We start from the raw sequence: 20537 nt of genomic DNA, 5'->3' as shown, positions 1-20537 counted from the left end.
ATGGAAGCAATTCCAAATAACTATTACTTACTAATTATAGGAAACATCATTTAAAAGCATTTGTACAGAAAAATTATCAATGGAATTGAAGACTAGGATAGTCATATTTGCAAAACAATTTCACCTGCATATTGACCTCATGGGGTAATCTATGTGTATCCTTTGGTATTTCTTGCAAAGCACTCAACAAAAAAATGGAGAAGTTACAACTCATTGTGTAGCTCTGGGGAAGTTGCACATGGGCATCTTTAAATACTAGTCATACAACTTCACTGTAACCTTTCATTGTCCCCAGAACTGTCCTGTATTTTGGAGTAAATTCCACTATTCATTAAATTTAATTAAGGAAATCAAACCTTGAAAATGAAGGTAAGAAAGAAGTGGAATAAAGCTGAAAAATATCTTTCAAACCATGAATATTTTTCTAAATAAAGATAAAGTTTTAAAAAAATATAAAAATATCTGTAGCATATGGTGACTCTAACACAAACTCAAACTTCGTAAGGAATCACATTTTTTTCTGATTTCAGTTAATACTGCTTTATTGAGATAAGAAATATATAGATTTATGTAGCATATATATATATATATTTGAAGCACATGTATACCATCTATATTTAGAAGGTATTTATTTCAATTATCAAAAGTTCTTAGGTACTCTTTTGACATTATTTTCTTTAAGTGTTTACATAGTATTTTCATCTATCTTACTGGGTAGTGTAAGGGTTATTATAAATACTCTTGTATAGAATTTCAGAATTGATTTTAGTCTCCCTGGTAAATCATTTAATATAGAGAATTAAGTAAATTCTCTTTTTTAAGTGTGCCTATTCCATTGGGATCTAAATTGATAATACATAGAAGTTTTATTATCAAATTATAAACTGGCAAAATGAATTTGCTTCCAAGAAAGTAATTTGGTAACAAACATAAGAAAGATGAGATAAAACCCTGTAAATGTGAAGTTTCTGGTGTCATTTACATGTCTGACCTTTTATACTCCAAATAAAATCCCTTCACAGAACAAAAAAATAACCTCTTTATTAAATTGTGCTAGGGAAGCTGGCTATCCACATGCTGAAGGCTAAACATAGACCCATATCTCTCATCATGCACTAAACTAAAACAGAAATCAGCCAAAGATCTATGCATTTGAATAGAATCACCTAATCTGCTGGAAAATACATAGGTAAAATAATTGAAAACATTAATGTAGGCAAAGACTTTCTGAACAGAACCTCAGTAGCATGAAAAATAATACCAAGAATCAACAAATTGGATCATATCAAATTAAAAAGCTTCTGCTTAACAAAGGAAACTAATGACAAAACGAAGAGACAGAGACAACATACCGAATGGGAAAAAAATTTTTGCCAACTAGTCCTCAAACAAGGGACTAATATTTAGAATAGATAGACAGCGTTAGAAAAAGTAAATCCCCAAATTTATAAAGCAAATAAAAAATGTCCATCTGGAATATATAAACAATTGGATGAAGAAATACAGACAACCAATAAATACACGAAAAAGTGTCTAATATCACTGGCTTTTCAAGAAATACAGGGCTGGGGATATAGCTCAGCAGCATAGTTCCTGCCTGGCAAGCTCAAAGCCCTGATTTCTATTCCTGATACCAAAATAAATAAATAAATAAATGTAAATTAAAACAACACTGAGATTTCATCTCACTCCAGAAAGAAAGGCTATCATTAAAAGATCAAGCAATAACAAATTCTGGAGGGCTGTGGGGATGAAGGGACCCTTCCACATTGTTGGTAGAATGATGAATTGGTACTACTAAAATTTTAAAAATTATTGTTAATTCTAACTGTACTTTTACCCATGTTTCCCTTGCAGTGTCCTTCTTTTCTTGACAATATTCTCTTTTTCCTATGTTACATTTCCTTGAAATCATTCTGGACTCTGTTATTCAGAATTAAGCACTCTATGCAGCTATATAGATTTTGTTTCAGAACGTATGTATCTCAGAGAGATTTTAGTGTCACTGAACAGTGACAAATAGGCACCTCTCAGTGTCTTAACCTATAGTCCAAATACTCAACAAACAATAAATACTTATGATGTGTGGACTTGCATATCAAAGAAAAGCTTCACTTTAAAATGAGCTGAATCAAATAAAGGGTGTTGCTGAGTCAAACACTAAAATTAGTTTTATGTTTAAAATCCACTGTGGTGTAGAGCACAGTGTTTTGGATAGGCACAACAGTAAACGGGAAGAGATTATTTTAGAATATACTCTTGGAATTTGAGGGAAAGAGGACAGTAAATTAGACCAAAAAACATGTCAGTTGGTTAGAAGACAGGACCTGCTCTAATGACCTACGTGTTTAACAGTTGTTTGCACTTAGGACAGAGGTGCATTGCTTGACTAACAATCTGTACCTATGGATTTAAGATCCCCATTTAGATTTGTGACTCACATTCCTACTACCCAGAAATGTGAGAGGCAGTGAGCTTTTGTTGTAGCTTCTTCTAGAATACGATACTGTAATTTTTGCTGGCTACACTGTATAATAATGTAATTCTATGTTCTATTTTAAATTACAATGTTGCATATAAGAATCAATGCAAATAAAATCAAAGTCATCAAGTTTGAGTTTCCTTTGGCCATGACTTTGATCTGCAAATTATAATGTATACACTATAGACAATTCCTCATTTAGTGACCCAACTTTAATGATCTAGTCACAGGAATGGAATTCAGTTGTTAAACAAGGAATGTGTGTAAAAGAGATTGAAAATGCTCCTCATGATTTAAAGTGCTACCAGAATGATACATTTGATGCATGTCAATGACAGATAAAAAGAGGTAGACATAAGAAGTAATCCCTGAGTTCCTAACCTGTTTGACTAAGTCAAAAAATATGGCAATGATTGCAACAGAAAATTGTGGAGATGATGGCAAATAACGAGACCAACATTTAAGATCTGAAATGGCTGATAGGGCACTTACGAGACCTCCTTGTGGGCATGTAAGCAGGCAATTGCATAAAAAGATCAGAGGAAAAGCATGGAATAAAGAAATTGAGATACACAGGTGAAAGTCATTGGCATAAAGAAATTGTATGAAACCCCAGTGTCTGACAGACTGTCTATGTTAGAGCACTAAATAAAAAATAATGAAACTTTCATGAGGAATTCCAACCTTTAAACATAGAGGTGAGCAAGTCTAAAGATCTTGAGAAGGAAGAACCAGTGGAAAGGAAGGAAAGGTACAAATACGCTTTGTTCTAAACTTAAATTCATGACCAGCAATACTGAAAATAAAGATAAGGACCAAAAAATTCCACGAGATTGACAGAGAAATTGTAAAAGACACAGATAGTTGTATTACACACCTATTAAGTGCCCTTCCTGGACAGATATGTCCATATTCTAAAGAGACATTAGATTCTTTTACATGCAGGTAAGTATTTTAATGGTGTCGTTAGCTTTCCTTCCTCTTCTGGTCTCACAAGGTATCTTTTCAGAACTACTTGTCTCACTGAAGTCGTCAAAGTGAGAATGCACTCCTGTGAGAACTTGCAGTTTTGATCTTGTTTGCAACTACATTTTTCTATGTAAATTAACATATATCAGTATTATAATCTTGGTTAAGATTAATTTGTTCTATGGAAATGTGCTTATTCTGAATGACAGCAGATTCTGATTTCTAAGTATCCATGCCTAAGAACAAATTCTTGAAGTTAGCAAACATACTGAGATCCAACTATCCAGGGAAGCTGAAAGTTAAAATCGGCTAAACAGCATGGACTCCTCATCACCAGTGTCCCCTTTGGATAGGAGCTTTTGCTTGTTTCCATTTGCACACCTGCAAATCTGCACCCTGTGTATCATTATAATCACTATGTAGGCAGAAGGCAGATAGCATTGATATTCCATAGCATGCAGCAAATTGCTCTAGACATATTGGCCCTTGAAAATAAAATAAAAATTCTAAGGGTCTTTATAATTTTATTGCTGTGGAGTTGAACATAGAGAGAGTATAATTTCCTTGGTGGCAAACTTGTATTTGATGTACACTGTGAACTACCTGTTCATTCATTAAATCTTCTCATGCTAAATATTATTACCCCAAGGACAAGGGTATTACTGTAAATATGATATATAATTTCATAATCTTTGGCTTTAAAAGACAGATATAAATTAAAAATTTTTAAAATCTGTAGTCTAGTCAAAGACTTTAGCAAAATTAGCATTCATGTGAAACATGGTTGTTATGTACCCTCCAGGAACAGATTGCCCATAACATGCTCTGTTTGTGATGAGATATTAAAGACCAGCTCTCGTAATTTTTCACTCCACATTTATAGATTTGTTTCCACTGACAGACTAGTGGAAATGTAATTAAATGTTTGGTTTAATTAAAATGGAATGTAAATGCTTGTTCTCAGAAATTCGATGCAGTCCCCAAAATAGCAAACATAAGTGACTGTTTCTCAAAAGCATGTTCTACTGGTTCTCTATATGTATGTAGTTTTCTGACATTCAAATGTAAGTACACACACATTGCACAGTTCCAACTGTGCATTATCCTGGCCCATTACACTGTTTGGGTGCACATGTGCGTGCACACACATGCAAAGGTGGAAATTCAGAATCTTTAAGAAATTAAGCATTGACATTAATACTATGTAGGTAGCTCAAGATATGCTTAGTGAACTGGTAGACGGTGGTAAGTACGGAGAAGCTCATGACAGATATGTCTAAACCAGTGGTCAGACAGGTTTTTCTGTAAAGAGCCAGCGAGAAATGTTTTCAGCTTTGTGGGCCACACGGCTTCCGTCAAGTTTCCTCATTTCTACTGCTGTAGTAGGAAAGCAGCTGGGTTCTAATCAAATGAGCATAATTCTGTTCTAATAAATCTTTATTTATGGACACGGAAATGTGAATTTAATATAATTTTCCTATTGCAGTAGAGAGTCTTACTTTTATTATTGTGTTATTAACCATATTATAGTGTTATTAACCATTTAAAAAATGCAAAAGCATTTTTAGTTCACGTACCTTACAAAAATCAGTGGCAAGCTCAATCTCGCCTGCAAGCATTATTTAGCAGAGCTTCGGTGTGGTCTCCCTCTCCCTAGCACTCTCTCTCTCTCTCTCTCTCTCTCTCTCTCTCTTTTCCCTCTCTCTCTCTATGTCAGTGTCTCTTGTTCAGTAAGTTGGCACACCTCAAAGTATTTAGTACATATCTGTGACCTCATTTTCTCCTATTCTCTATCTTACTCTTTATTTTCTACTCACACGGGTAGATTTTCTTTTCCCCTTGGATGAGCACTTGCTTCATTGTTTCTTCATATTTAGTCATGCTTAAAATGCCCCCACATTTACAAATTTTAGGGTTATTTAACTACTGAATTTTTGAGCATTGTATGTGTTGAATTTTGTTGTTTTTTTATTTTAAAGAGAATGAAAAAATAAAGAAAATGATACAGAATTTCCAAACAAGATGATAGGAAATTAACAATGGTTATTATATTGCATATTATTATTCTCAAAGTATTTGCTCAGATTGTCAAATATTCACTGTTTAAAAGCATAGGTCGTTTACTCATTCAATAAACTTGACCTGTATAAATTAGCTAAATATTGCATTTTCATGGAAAAAAATTCCCAACAAGGTACTTAACAATACTTAATATTTTCTCCTGACATGAATATTTCGTATGCGTAAGATCAATATGCAGCTTTCTTATTTTCTTCCAAATCATTAGCCAATTGACCTTCATAATTAATTAAATTATCCCCCCTTTAATTTTCTAATTTTAAGTGGCACCTTGCCATGTATTATATATTTCTATTGTCTTTTCTGCATTGTTTGTGCCTTCACAGAATCACTTCTTTACTTAAATATGAGTGACAATTTTTTTTTTTTTTTTAATCTTTTGTTCCAGTACCAGGAATCGAACTCACGACCTTGAGCTTGCCAGGCAGGCGCTTTGACGCTGAGCTAAATCCCCAGCCCCGAGTGACAGTTTTTAAAAAATTACATGGAAAATATATTGCTTTTTTTTGTTAATTAAATACAACTTCTCTTATCCAAAATTATTTTTTTACCTACAGTGAATAAATTTAAAATAAAACTGCCAGCTGGGTGTGGTGGCACATGCCTGTCATCCCAGCACTCAGAAGGGTGAGGCAGGAGGAACATCAAGAGTTCAAGACCAGTCTGGGCTACAAAGTGAGTTCAAGGCCAGCCTGAACTGCATAGTGAAACCCTCTCTCAAAAAGGCCAAACCAAACAAATAAACAAAAGCTGCCATCATTATTAAAAATTCTTGAAAATCAATTTAAAAGTTGGTTGTGATAGTTTTTGTTCTTAAAATACATATATGATAATCCATAAGTTTACATTGCTCATGAAAAAATACTTGTTATGGTTGATACATTGTGCCAACTTGGGGAGTCTAGAGGTTTGGCTAAGTGACTCAGCAGTTCTGCCTCTTGGGGTGAAAAGGACACGCCCTTACCCTTCTAGGATATTGTTTATTGTGTTAATTTGAGAAGTTTAGAAGGTTAACTATGTAACTCAGAAGGGGTCCAGGGAGCTTATTTTGTATTTATCCTGAGCCTGTGCAAGAGGCAGGCATGCAGAGGGTGTGGGTGTGGAGGACCACCCCCACCTCCCCAGAGCGGGTAGACTGCATAAAAAAAGGAATTGAGGAAGGACTGGCTGCTGCTGGTTCTTCCTAGGAGCTCCGGTCTTCGCCTTTATGTTGGTCATCTCCTGGCTTCTGGTGCAGACTGTTGGGCTTCCGTCTGGGACTCTTCAGCCTTCTGGTGTTGGCTCTCTGGCCTTCATAGTAGATTCTTCAGCTTTTCATCACAGACCCATCAGCCTTTTTGATGTGGACTAACACGGACACTGCAGCGAGCTCCAGGCCCGGGGCTGGGCTCTTCAATCTCCAGCATGCAGACACCCTCTGCACGTTTCCTCATCCAACTCAGTAGCTGACCATTGTAAGCCAAACTTGTAATTTCTTGTACATTTGTTTATCTTGTATTATATCTGTTCCTCTAGTAAACCCTGACTGATACAATACTGCGTGTCTTTTTCATAATAGTTTTAAAGTTTTATAATATTTTGGAAAAGGAAGAAAGTTTTTTTCAAAATTAAATCACAAATTTTTTTTGTGATTTTGAAAGGAAACTTTGTTATGTTCTTTTTATTGTTTACCAGAGATTTACTTTACCTTCTAATATTGCTACTTTATCTAGCAAGTTTGTCACATACATAGCAGCAAAGTACTGCTCCATGAAATGTATCAAAATCAACACTGTATCTCCAAAGTTACAGTAGTGATTGACCCTCAGCTATAATAATTTTAGTTTGTATTTATGAAATATTCTGTGTTGTTTGAGAAATATATGGAAACCAACAGAAGGAGAAAAGTGAAAATAATGAATAAATTAATATTTGGTTAATCTAAACATTACTACTTCATTGTTTCTCATTTTAATTTTAATGGACATTTTGGTAACCGTTATGCAATAGTAAATATATATGATTAAAATTTTCCAACAGTGATAATGCTTAAATAATACAGAAATTACTTCTTCACTCTCTATAGTATAGAGGAATGCTATTTTTTAATTTTTCTGGTAGACAATATTATTATAGATATATTTTATTTCCATACCTTTAGAATAATTTTTCTTATTAACTCTCCACCAATAAATATAAAATAGCTTTATGAACAATCATAAACCATTCATTTAGTTCTAACCTCTTCCAGTTGTTGCCCTCTGCTCTAGACTTGCACATATGGCTAAAAAAAGAATTTTCACTTCTGATTTTCCCATTCTAATTGTTATAAACAGAATCTTTCGACTTTAAAAAGAAGATGAAATCTATATATTTACTCACCTTCCATTACTGCTTCTTAATCTTTCCATGTGCCCTGTTATTTAGTGTAGTATTGACCTGAGCTCCTAATTGTTTATCTACATTTTGTGATTTTAGAGAATGAAAACCTCAGTGAACAGCTTCTATCCCTTTGTGAAACTGTCTCTGAACTCTTTGCTCAAAGGACCATCTCTCAAGTGCCAAAGTCTAATGATCATTTTCCAACCTTGTTTAATTGTAAGAATCCGTCAGTTTATGGAAGGTTGGTAAATATTTAGATCCCTAAATATCTGTATGGACAAGTCTGATTTAGGTATTTTAGTGAGCCCTAAGATTAGTTTCATCATCAAATAATACTGAACTACTGATCATTCTGTTTTGCTCTACTACTCTGCAGCCAGTCTTTCACATATTTGTCTTTTATTTTAAACTGTTTTTCTTTCTTCCTCATTTGTTGATAGAATCAAACTCCAGAGGGGTAAATACATATGTGTCCAGAGAAAATCAATTAGATATCATAGAAACAACATACATAATATTTCAAAATAATTAAGCCCACATCATAATTGTTTTGTATGTAGTCATTACAACTTACTGGGAAATATACTCAAGAAGTGAACTGTTCATTTTTGTTAGGTTTCTTTTTTACTGTTTCTGCGTTTCAAATACTCACTGTTGCGCTCTACAGCTTCTGTGATTGGCAAACCAATCCCCTTTATCTCTGGTCTCTTAGTTTTGTCCTCTGGAACTCCAAAATAGAGAAAATCTATATCTGCCCTGAACAGATTGTGGATGGTAGCAGATCCCTGCTTTAATTCTTTCACTTTTCAGAGAAGTGGGTAATCTCAGTAGCACAAGATGTCAATAAATAAACCACACTGCTATCATGATGCATCACATTCTATTTTTCTTTTGTATTCTTGTTATCTTTGGTTCAGTCGCTTATAACTAGTTATTTTTAAGGAGATCCTATTTATGTACACATAAGCACTTTGATTTAGACCAAAATGCAAATTGAGACATTGTATTTACAATTATTATAACTGTTATTTGCAGACTGTACATGGTGTATCATATACTATAATTGGTAAGTTAGACAAAGTCCCTCCTTCACTCTGTGTAATGATCACAACTTCTCTTCCAAGAAAGGTGCTACCATACCATTTAAAATGAGCAAACTGAGAACAACTGCTTGTAAAAAACAATACTTCAATACCAGATTATGGTCAGTTATGAACCAAACTGACCTCTATTCAAAATAAGAATATTTTTTAATGCATGTTTTTAAAATAAGTGCCCTAAGAAATGAAAAGGGAAAAAAAAAAGCTTAATTTTAAAATATATCCACCAAAACCGAGAGAAATTTTACAAATGATTAATTCAATGGCATCTTTAATGTTTCAATTCAAAAGTTGTGTCAGTTAGATTCCAGTTATGGTGAGAAGTAAAACTGTATGCACAGAGTGTACATACTAGAAAAATGTAGATTTTAGAAAGAAAAGAATCTGCCTTGGGAAATGAGAGTAGGAAAAATTGACTTCGATAATGACTAGTTAGAAGTAATGAGCAGGACATATGGTTAGAGATAACAGACATAAAACTCGCAGCACTAACAATTGAATATTAGTGGCTCGAGGAATCTTGAGACAGACAATGAAAATGACAGTTCCATTTAGGCAATGGCCTGAAGCCTACTTAGGTATAAGATTGAGGATGCCTGCATGATTCATCCTACCTACACTCTGATGGTGCCCCTCTGGCGGCCAAGTGCTGAGAAGGGCAATGAATTTAGTCTGCATTTTCACTGATCTCCTGACATTTTCCCGTAATTCCTGTTGGCCTCTGGTGATGAGAAGAGGTGGGCAAAGTAATGCAGAAGCTTCATGGAGTCCTTCATAGCATGTGACTGACTTTCATTATAAAGGAAAAAAAATATATAAGATAACCTGAGTTGTAGGTAATAGCATCTTTTTGTTCTAAGTAATCTAGCTACAAACCTACATTAAGTGAACTTAAGCATTCATTCTTGTCACACATTCTGGGCAATGTTTCAAAGGTACTGTTCTCTTTTTAAATAACTCTGTTCTTTATGAAGAGGATGATCTCTAAAATCTTTGCACTCAGTTAAAAAAGTCAGACTTCAGGGCATCTCCTAAATATTCTTCCAAGTCATATATAGTTTCCTTTTAAGTTTTCTTTCAAGTAATATGAATAATGCACACACCCTGCTTGATGTGCACTGAAGCACATATTTATCTATATAGTCAAAGTAAAGGAATGTGGTACAGTTCGCCTTTCAAATTTTTCTTCAATTTTCTCCTATAGGCAATTATACATGCTAAATACTTGAAAATCCTTTTATAAAGAAACTTTCAATAAGCAGGGAAATGATAAAGCTGAGCTAATCACACTCTCAAACGGAGATCAAGCTCCTCATGCATTAAAATAAAAGGAAATTATGAGATTTCATTTGACAATTTTGCATGCTGCAGAATATGCAAATCCCTACTATACTGAGAGTTAATTTGATCTATTTTTAGTAGCACATTTTTTCCACAGTGACCCAACCTTATCATGGAATTTCTACATTTTTACCTTGTGAGCCTTTGTAAATGTGAGGAAATGTCTGTTTATTAATCAGTAATATGTAAGGTTTAAAATGAGTAAAATGGCTTTAAAAGCGCAGTGACTTAAGAATTAGGATGCTTTTCCTGATCGTGTCGTCTGAATTCTTAAAATGTCAGCCCTCTCCTGTCCTCATTTCCCTCTCCTCTCTTCTCTCTTACCTTGTAGATTCTTCTTGTTCTACCTCCTCAACTCCCTCTGTCTGCCTGCCTCTGTCTCTCTCTGTCTCTCTCTCTCTCTCTGACTGTCTGTCTCTCTCTCTTTCTCTCCCCATCCCCCACCCTGTCTCCTTCCACCTAAAGGTTCTATCACTGACCCTTAACAGTGCCTGAAGCAGTGCATCACCACTAGCATCATCATAAAATTATGTCACCCCCTCAACGCTCTTTACAAAATGGCAGTTTCATGTTGCCCACTGACTCTTGGATTTTCCTTCAAAATGTTAGCTAACATCTTAAAATCAGCATAGTCCTACTTGAACCCTTTAATGTTCCCTAACAGAAATTACAATTTTTTTTTTTTCCTTTGTACTAATGATAAGGCACGTTTTTCTTTCCAGGACAATCAAGTTAGAAAATTCTTACTCATTCTTAGTTTTACTACTATGTTATATTTAATTCTTTCTCTAAGTGTTTCCAATTTGCATGCTTTTCCTTTTGTCTATTCTTATAGCAACCTCAATGCATTCATTATATCTTTCTGAATCATAACTATAAATTTGCCACAGCTTTTTTTTTCTGTACTACACCAAAATATTCAATCCGTGTACACAGAGTGATAATCAACTCAAGCATTCAGCCAAAGTACATGTAATATACCACAAGTATTGGAAGCTGAGGTAGTATTTCCAGTAAGCCAACTTTATCTGTAAAATGGCCTTCTATTCCAATTTCCTTCTTTCTACATTTTACTTCCTAAGGTCTTATATCTCTTGTTCCACGGCTTCCCTGCCACCCTCTGTATGGTTTACTAACACAGCAACGACATGGAATCCAATCATACACTACACATGACAATTACAATCGTCCTACCCAGTTAGCAAAAACTCAGGCTAGAGATAGTGGCAGAATATACTTTACTTTGTGGATTTGAAGGAACTTGATATGAAGCTCAGTGAATACTTTGAGAATTATTAATTGATGCAAGAAAAGTTGTGTGAGACATTGAAGTGGGGATAACAGTGATTGCTACTTTATACTGGGAAAAAAACTTGTGCAGTCGTAAAGATGTCACTTGAAGTAAAGCTTAGTTTAATGTCCTGCTGTTGCCAGCCTGAAATTATTAATGATTTTCACAAGAGAGTCCATATATTTCCATTTTAAAATGTTCTCCCAATAACGTAGCTGGTTCTGCTATTAAAATGGTTAATAGTAATATATATAATTTTATGTTTCCTTCCCAACTGTGGAGTGACTGTGTATACGTGTGCGCATGTGCTTGTGTGAGTGTGGGTTTGTTTGTGTGTCTATGTGAGTGGGAATGATTGTTGTTTTAGTGATGTGAGAACCAGTGGAGGAGAAGCAGGTTCGAAATGTTGCTGAATCTGCTTCTGTGTTTCCAGGTACTAGGTTGCTAGGTATAGTGTATTTTACTTTTCTGATTTCATATAACTTTATAATATATTTTCTAATTCTTTGTCTCTGGTTTTCTGAACTACATATACCATCTTCAACTCCTAAATAATAATAGTAATATACAATTCTATCCAGAAGAGCAGGACAACATATTACTATTTTATGTTTCTCCTCATTAAAAATGTTGTGACATTCTGTATCTTTTTCATTTACCTGGAAACTGCCGCCTTTTGTCACCAGTTCCTTGACTCTGCCAACTCCGCTGTTGGAAATGACCTCTCAAATGCCAAACATAACATGACAGCTCACTTCTTCTGCTACCAAAATTAGCATGGCTCATTTCTGCAAGCTTAGTGACCTTCTTTCTCTATTTCATCAGTTTTGTGACCATAAACTCTTCTGCTTTTCATTTTATATCTATAACTTTTCATATGAGATTCACTCCCCTGACAAACACACTATGACTAGTATCAGTTAAGGCTCTTTCTTTCTTATATTGGTCTTAAATTAATTTTTTAAAAATAGAACATTTTATCTATAATTACATATAACATTTTTGTCCAATTATATTTCTAACCTTTTTTCTCCAAACGTAGAGTTACTATCCATGAGACAATAATTTGTTTATACCTAAAAATCACCTAAAGTCAAAGTGACCTCAATCAAATATCTACTTTTAGCTGTCCTCTGTCAGTGACTATTTAAATGCTCTGACTAGAATCAAGAAAACTGCCCCAAATTCTCATTACATTCGTCCTATTATACATATTCCTAGTCTTAATTTTTTTAGTTTTTTGTTAATTCTTCTGCATCTTTTCTATAACATAGTTTGGTGATGAAATCAATGAGCTCATAATAGAGTGTCAGATTAATTTAAGAACTTCCAATTTGGATCTCCTAGTTTGACCACTCTGGTAGCAGGGTAGAGATTCAGTTGTGAGGGGGCTGGGGATTTAGCTCAGCGGCAAAAGCGCCTGCCTGGCAAGCGCAAGGTCGTGAGTTCGGTTCCCGGTACCGGAGAAAAACAAAACAAAACAAAACAAAAAAAAGAGATTCAGTTGTGAGATCAAAATCACGATTCATAATGAAAACCATCCATTTAATAAGATCCCAGGTTTTACACAGAATAGAACTGATGCATGTTTAATTTGCCCTTATTCTATTCCATCTTTCTATTCTTTCCCTGCTTTAATTTTATTTATGAGCATCTTATGCCTGCCCCTCACATTCCCTGATTTCTTCTTGTGATTTGGGGATATTTTTTATTTTATTTTATTTTTTATTTTTTGGTTTTTCTCCGACACCGGGAACCGAACTCACAACCTCGCACTTGCCAGGCAAGCGCTTTGCCGCTAAGCTAAATCCCCAGCCCGATAATTTATTTTTATTGTTAAACCCAGGTCCTCTGAGGATCTTTACCTAAACACTTAGAATGCAGGAAGAAACTTTACATAATTGAATGAAACTCTGTGCATGCCTGTACTGCAGGACAACATTTAAATGTTGGTGTTTATGTTTCCTTCACTGCATCAGATATTTCTTGAGGAAGGACACACACATTAAGAATTATTTTATTCCATAAAATTTATACTTAGGATGAAACACACTAAAGTGAAGCAAAAATCTGGAAGGGAAACTCATGTATATTTTCCATTTGTTCTCCAAAGGTTTCAGTTTATTATTGCATAACTATATGGTAACCAACTCATGTTAAACCGTGCATCAACCTGAAGAAAGACAAAGTGACACAGGGTGATGTGATACAAGACTGACAAGTGAATCATGCATGAAGTTGCCCAGAAATGGTCCAGAAAAGAAGAGAATTTTGTAAGCTTTCTTTTCCAGTTATTCAATTCAGAAATATCTAGGAGTTCCATAGTAAGTTCTGCCACTGAGATCTGAAAATCTAATATAAGCATAGAGCAAATTATTATAAATATGATGTACTGTGTAACTGTGCTTGTCCAGGAGAATCTGTAGAAATATTTTAAAATTAACATAACTGCAGCACAACCTTTGGATATTCCATCTCAAGTAGGTCTCTGGAGAAATATTTTTTAAATATATAGTTTAGTTTAAGATTTTTTAGCCTCAATCAAATTTTATTCTGAGGCTTCTTATTGTTTAAAATTCACTTGCAATTCTATCTCTCCCAATACTGCTCTATCCACTCGAACTGATCAATGTTTTAATATATAAAGGAAACTCTCTACATATGATTTATGAAGTTAATGATGGTATATGTTAATTTTTCTAGTTTGTTGACTTAAAGCTAGAAGATCTGCATTGCTTCATGTCTTTTAATTGAACCTAGGTCTGTGCTATCACATCTGACATTCTGTGCATTTTCCAAATATATGTAATTATGTATAATACTTACATATATGTTCACATACATACATGTTTACTGCCAAGTACGTTGAAGAGGTACAGAAACTGCTGCCAAACTGTATTTTCTAGCTGGTTTTCATTCAGCATTAAGAAAATTTAAGTACAGTATAGTCACATGATAGGGAAATCAATATGAACCGAAGTCATTAGAGAAAACAAGAAATGACCAATAAACATTGTAGTAATCACATGAATAGAAATAGAAGCAATAAAACATTAATTTCAGTTACTGAATAAGCAAATTGAAAAATGTTACTGCTCAAGGGTAGCAAGGATACCATTAATTTTTTTACTCCTCTTAATGGTGTAGGAGGCAATAAAGTAATCACAAGTTTTAAGAAATCTTCATATGTTACTTAGTAGTTGTCAGTCTAGCACACCATATACTCAGATACAATAACCCAGAGGCCCAGGTAAAGAAATATAAACAGAATTGTTCATTGACACATTATTTATAATATCAAAAACTTAGCAGCAGCATCAATGTTCAGTGAAAGGGAAAGATTTAAAGCGCATTACACCTATCTTGTGGAGAATAATACTGGTAGTTTATTGAATAAGTTGGATAAGAACTTTCTGTGACAGAGAACTCTGATGTATTACAACTTTAAAGGTAGGATACAGGCACCATTTTTTAAAGTCTCTCATAAAATAATCTTAGTTAAAACATTAAGTTCAGAACATACTATCCACTTCCAACTTCTTGAACGGTAACATATTCATGTTAACAATATTTTAAAATATCAATGATTTGGTCAACTAGAAGTTTGGGATAATAAAATATTAATGAAATAGCCCTTACTTTTTCAAACTGATATTACCAAGACTGATTTTAAACACTTTCCTCTTTCCTGGTACTATAAATCTTGCGTTAAGAATTCAATAAAATATTTCCTTGATAGCTGAGAATCTTATAATGCCTCAGCGTCCTCTAAACACCAATTTTCATTACATAGTATGGAAAAGGTAAATATAGACTTTGCTGAATACTTTCCCCAGGATATGCCATAGAAACAATAGTTTCTTTTTTAATGAAAAGCTCCCAGGTAAAAGTTTGTTTATTTGTGATTTGCTTCTTGTTACTATAAATGGAACAGAGAAAAGAAATATGAGTTAAAATACTTTACAATCACTAGACCTCAAGTAAGTTATCTAAAGTCTTTTATTTGCCAAGGACTATACTCAATATATTTGTACTTGTAAAATTATTTGAAGCTTGTATCTGTTGTTGTACGATGATGGCATTTTAATCTACAAGTGAGGTAGTATATTTGGAAAATAAAGCAATAAATTTAAACAACTGGTGGTACAGTTAATATGCATATGGCCTGAACTGTCTCTCACTGCCATCAGAAGGTTACCTACAACCACCACCTACACTAACACATATCCTTTATGATATTTTATTAGTTTCCATCCTATAACAAAACAGATGTAGAAACATGTAGCAAGAAAAAGGTAAATTTATGTATTATTTACTATTTATCCATTATAATTTAGATCTGAATATTCTCCCCAAGTGTTGTCTGTCCAGAGAGGGGGCTCTGGAAGGTGACTGTGTGATATGGGGTCACTGTATCGGTGGGTGCATTCATCCCCTGGGGAGGTCAGCTGTCAGGTGTGTGGTTAAAAGGTGGACTGTAGTTGGAGAGGGTCCCCCAGTGTGACCCAAAGGGGTAGATCTCACTGCCTGACTCCTCCCTTCTCAATCTGCTCCCTGCCTACCTCGAAGCAAGCCGTTCTCCTCTACCCAGGCCATTGCACCATTCACTATCCCTTGTGGAGGCAACTGACCAAGGACTGTAACTAGGAGAAAAAATAAAGCTCTCCTCCTTTAAATTGCAAGCGTTCAGTATTTTGTTCTAATGACAAAGTGACCAAGACCATGTTTAATCAATTTCTATATATTTAATTCTCCCAGGAAGCCTCAGCTATAGATGTGATCATTTATTTTCTCTGTCAGCTAGAGCGAGTGCGGTGATGTCTAGACAGCAGGCTACACGTTTTTTCCTGGTGGAGGTGTGAGGGTGTTTCAGACAGTTGTTAACATGTGAAATTGTACACTGAGGAGGTTAAGTTCCCCTCACTAGTACAGGTCAGTACCTTTGAATCCTGTGAGGGTTTGAATAAAAGAAAAAGGTAGGGCAAAGGCAAATACATTGTCCATCCCCTTTCATTCGCACTCAGGAGGTAGTGCCCCGGGTCTTAGGCCTTCCTCTTAGACTGGAGTTGAGTTCCCCTGGGTCTCAGGGCTTTGGGTTTGGATTTGAGCTGCATCAGGGACTTCTTGGCATGATCATGGGACCTAGCACAAGTTACTGTGTGAGTCATGCCCCCATGAATCTTTCCAACTATATCTCTATAGATTATATATATATAGCCTGTTGTTTGTGTTCCACTGGAGAACCCTGATTAGTCTACTAGATATTAGCATTAGGGCCATTTTGCTGGTGAAAAAGATAACCACATTTTGCTATGTAAATTGCCTCCTTTGTTTGGTTCTTGATACTGTGTTCCTAGCTACTATGCCATGGCTACACTAACTAAAAAAAGTAATTGCTGAAATAATACTTTTACAGGCTGTTATGAAGGTTGAATACCTCAAGATGAATTCTAGTCAAACTTCTTGGAGCAAAATTTTTTCTTCCCAAAGGATATCCTTTGTTCCGACCCTCAGAAGATAGATAAGCAGGCATGGTTCTGGGGAAGTTAAGAAAGGAGTCCAGCCTAGGTGTGAAGGACCTAGAGGAGCTAAAGATGATAATGCCTTTGTCAACGAAAAGAATACAATGCAATGAAGCTTTAAAATGTAAATTAATGTAAACTGATGAGAATTAACTAGAATTTTACTAAATTGCAATATTCCAGGTAAGTTCTTAATATTTTATTTTTTATTTTTATTTATTTTTATTTTTTTTTTTTGGTTTTTCTCCGGTACCGGGAACCGAACTCACGACCTTGCACTTGCCAGGCAGGTGCTTTTGCCGCTGAGCTAAATCCCCAGCCCCTAGTTCTTAATATTTTAAATGAAACATCATCAGCACCTTCATCATAAAGAATTTATTTTATTAAGGATGCTTTTTTACATTTCTGTTTTTAATGATCATATTACAGAATGGCTTTTTCCTGAAGTTATTGTCTGTATACATCTCTGGGTCTTATCTGGGACTTTGATTCTAAGGCTTGTCTATGCTATACCTGTACTACATACACACATTTGAATCCCACCATGGACTTTCTGCTTTGTTGTATTGAGATATCATTCAAGTGTTGCAAGATCCATTAAAGATCTATAGTTTCCGATCAAAGTACACTCATTTCTTGGCAAATGTTTTATAGGGGTACTTTAGTGCTCATATTATTGATAAAAGCCATGATCAGAGTAGATTGATACCTGGAACTCTGTAGTTTATTAGTGTAAAACATGGGGAAGCGCCTCCACATTTATAAACACACATGGATGCTTGTCTCACCAGTTATTATAGGAAATAACTGTACTTAAATTCTCGAAGTGTTTCATAATGAAACCATGACAGATAAGTTGATGAGATATACATATACATGTCATTTTTTTCCTCTCTTCCCAATCTGGCATGTCTATCATGCAAAGCAAGAAGAACACACCTCTTGTAGTGCAAACATGTGTGAGCCCATTGAGAGTTCCTCTTAGAGATTCTCTTACTGCTTTAAGAATGCACCTTTAACTTTTCTTTTTTCTTGACCAATTTTGCATGTTTGAATCTGGTAATCAGAATGACTGATCTGAAAATAACAATATGCACTATAAGAACCATTGTTGAACTCCTACCATCTTATATGGTGAAGTTCAGCATCATTTCCAATGTTGTTTTATCCTTTTATTATTTGTTACTATCTTTGATTGAGCAATCTTCCATTCTTGTCTGGTGGACTGAGCAACTTTGTTGAAAATAACAGTATGTAATGTAGGAACCACTGCTAATTCCTACCATTTTGCTTTGAGGTAATGTATCATTTTTGTTGTTTTTTGTGTTGTTTTGATTTTTCCTTCATTGCTGTTTTGTTAGTTGTTTTACTTTTAAAATAAAAAAGGAATGCACCTTTCAATATTGCCAGTTACCACAATGAGTTCAATAATTTCTGATTTATAGAATGCATGTTTATTCAAAGTCGAACTCAAGAAAACATTTACTTTCACCTAATCATTTTTTACTAGCAAATTATCAGCTTACAACAAGATCATAACTTTCAATAAAACATGGCATGCACATTAGTCAAAATTTTTAACCACTAAGAGGTAGGCCCCATAGTTTATTATCTTTTCATTTTACCTGGTAATGTGTATACTCATTCTAGTATTTATAGAAATAATCATATATTTTGTAAGAATAAAATATATACACAACAGGAGCTGAGTATGTTTTGCTTTGTCATTTACCAAGAGTATACCATCTGATCCAACAAGCTCATTGGAACACTGATATTTTACACACATAAAATAAAATTTTTAAAATGGAGCAGTCAGTGATATGATAAGGACAATATTATTTTTAGAATTAATCACATGGGTATCTCAATGATCAAATTAATTATTTTAATATTTATCATTGTAAATAAAATGGTAACTATGGAGAGGTGATGGATATGTTAACTTGGTGAAATGTGGTATCAGTTTTCATGATATAATAAAAATATCAATTTGTACACTTTTTATACAATATTTATATGCCAAAGATATAGCTCATTAAATAGGAAAACGAACCAATGCACCATATTTGTGCATTCACTGTTCTGCATGCTGAATTACTACAGGGATATCCTTATATTCCCCTTACTCCTTCATTTATGTTTGAAAATATTTTATAGCTTTCTAAATTTCCATGGTAAAATTGAGCATGAGATGACATCTAAAGAGACAATTTTCTGGGTCTCAGAAAACGATCACAGCTTAGCACTACAATTTTATCTTTCCAGTTTCTGTATTGTGACCAGCGTCAACCCTGTGTTGGATGCTTTTCTGTCACCAGTTAAAATGATTCTTATAACTCTCCCAAGGTAACAGAAGAGAGGACTCGGTATCAAAACGTCCATGCTTTCAGTTTCAGAGATTAGCTCTGCAATAAATTCTGTTGAGTGATACTTTGTCCACTTCTCTGAACTAATCTTTGACATAAAGAGAAAATAAGCACCTGCCTACCACCAGGCTTTTGCCAAGCAGCATGTTCTGCATTGGTTCCCTTGCTTTCTTCTTTTTAACCTGAAAACACAACAGAAGTACTAAGTGGCTGACAGGTTCCCTTTCCTATGGCTGAGGGAAGTTGGCACGCTTTCAGAATATCAAACTTTGAAAGCCGCTTAAATCCAGTGCATTGCATCATTGGGTTTGTAGAGAATCTTGAGCCCTTACTTTGAGTGCAGTCTCATTGATACAAATCCACCCTGGGCGGAAGGATTCTTTTTCTAGAAATGGATTGCATTGTTTGGCAGTTTTGACAGTTCTCTCTGTAGGCTTTCCCACTCAGGAGCAAGTGCCTGTTGACTTCCATTATGACTGTCCACTGGATGTACTTATTATGGTCTTATCCAAGGAAAACCACCAAGGAAGCCTAGCAAAAACACGGTTCATTTTCAAGTGCATCCGTAGGATACTTCTTGCTAGAGTCTGAGCAAAGGCTTTAGCAGCAAGCTGGCAAACAAACATTTTATTTCATTTGATGAGAGACAGTCAAATAAACAGAGTTAGACTTCTCTAGAGAATGCCATAATGTGAAATTTTTAAATTAAGCTACATAACCTCTAGCAGGCCAAAAGCTCCTTTGTATTTCCCCATTTGTTTTGAAAACTATTCCTTTCTTAATGTACTCAAGAAAGTAAGATTTAAAGTATATTTTTCAGCATCTCCTTCAATAAAGATGAATGAAAATTTGTGTCTAGACACTATGCAAGCAAAATTCCTCTTTTGAATCAGAAGCTTCATGGAAAAGAATATAAGAAATAACATATAAGGACTCACTATTCTGCTGCTATTGTTGGTGTCCTACTTTTCTCTGAGTTTAAGTTTTTTTTTTTTTTTTTTTTTTTTTTTTTTTTTTTTTTTT

Source organism: Chinchilla lanigera, unplaced genomic scaffold, assembly GCF_000276665.1.
Source record: "Chinchilla lanigera isolate Chin_1 unplaced genomic scaffold, ChiLan1.0 scaffold00025, whole genome shotgun sequence".
Classification (NCBI taxonomy): domain Eukaryota; kingdom Metazoa; phylum Chordata; class Mammalia; order Rodentia; family Chinchillidae; genus Chinchilla; species Chinchilla lanigera.
Note: the sequence above shows the minus strand (reverse complement) of the source record.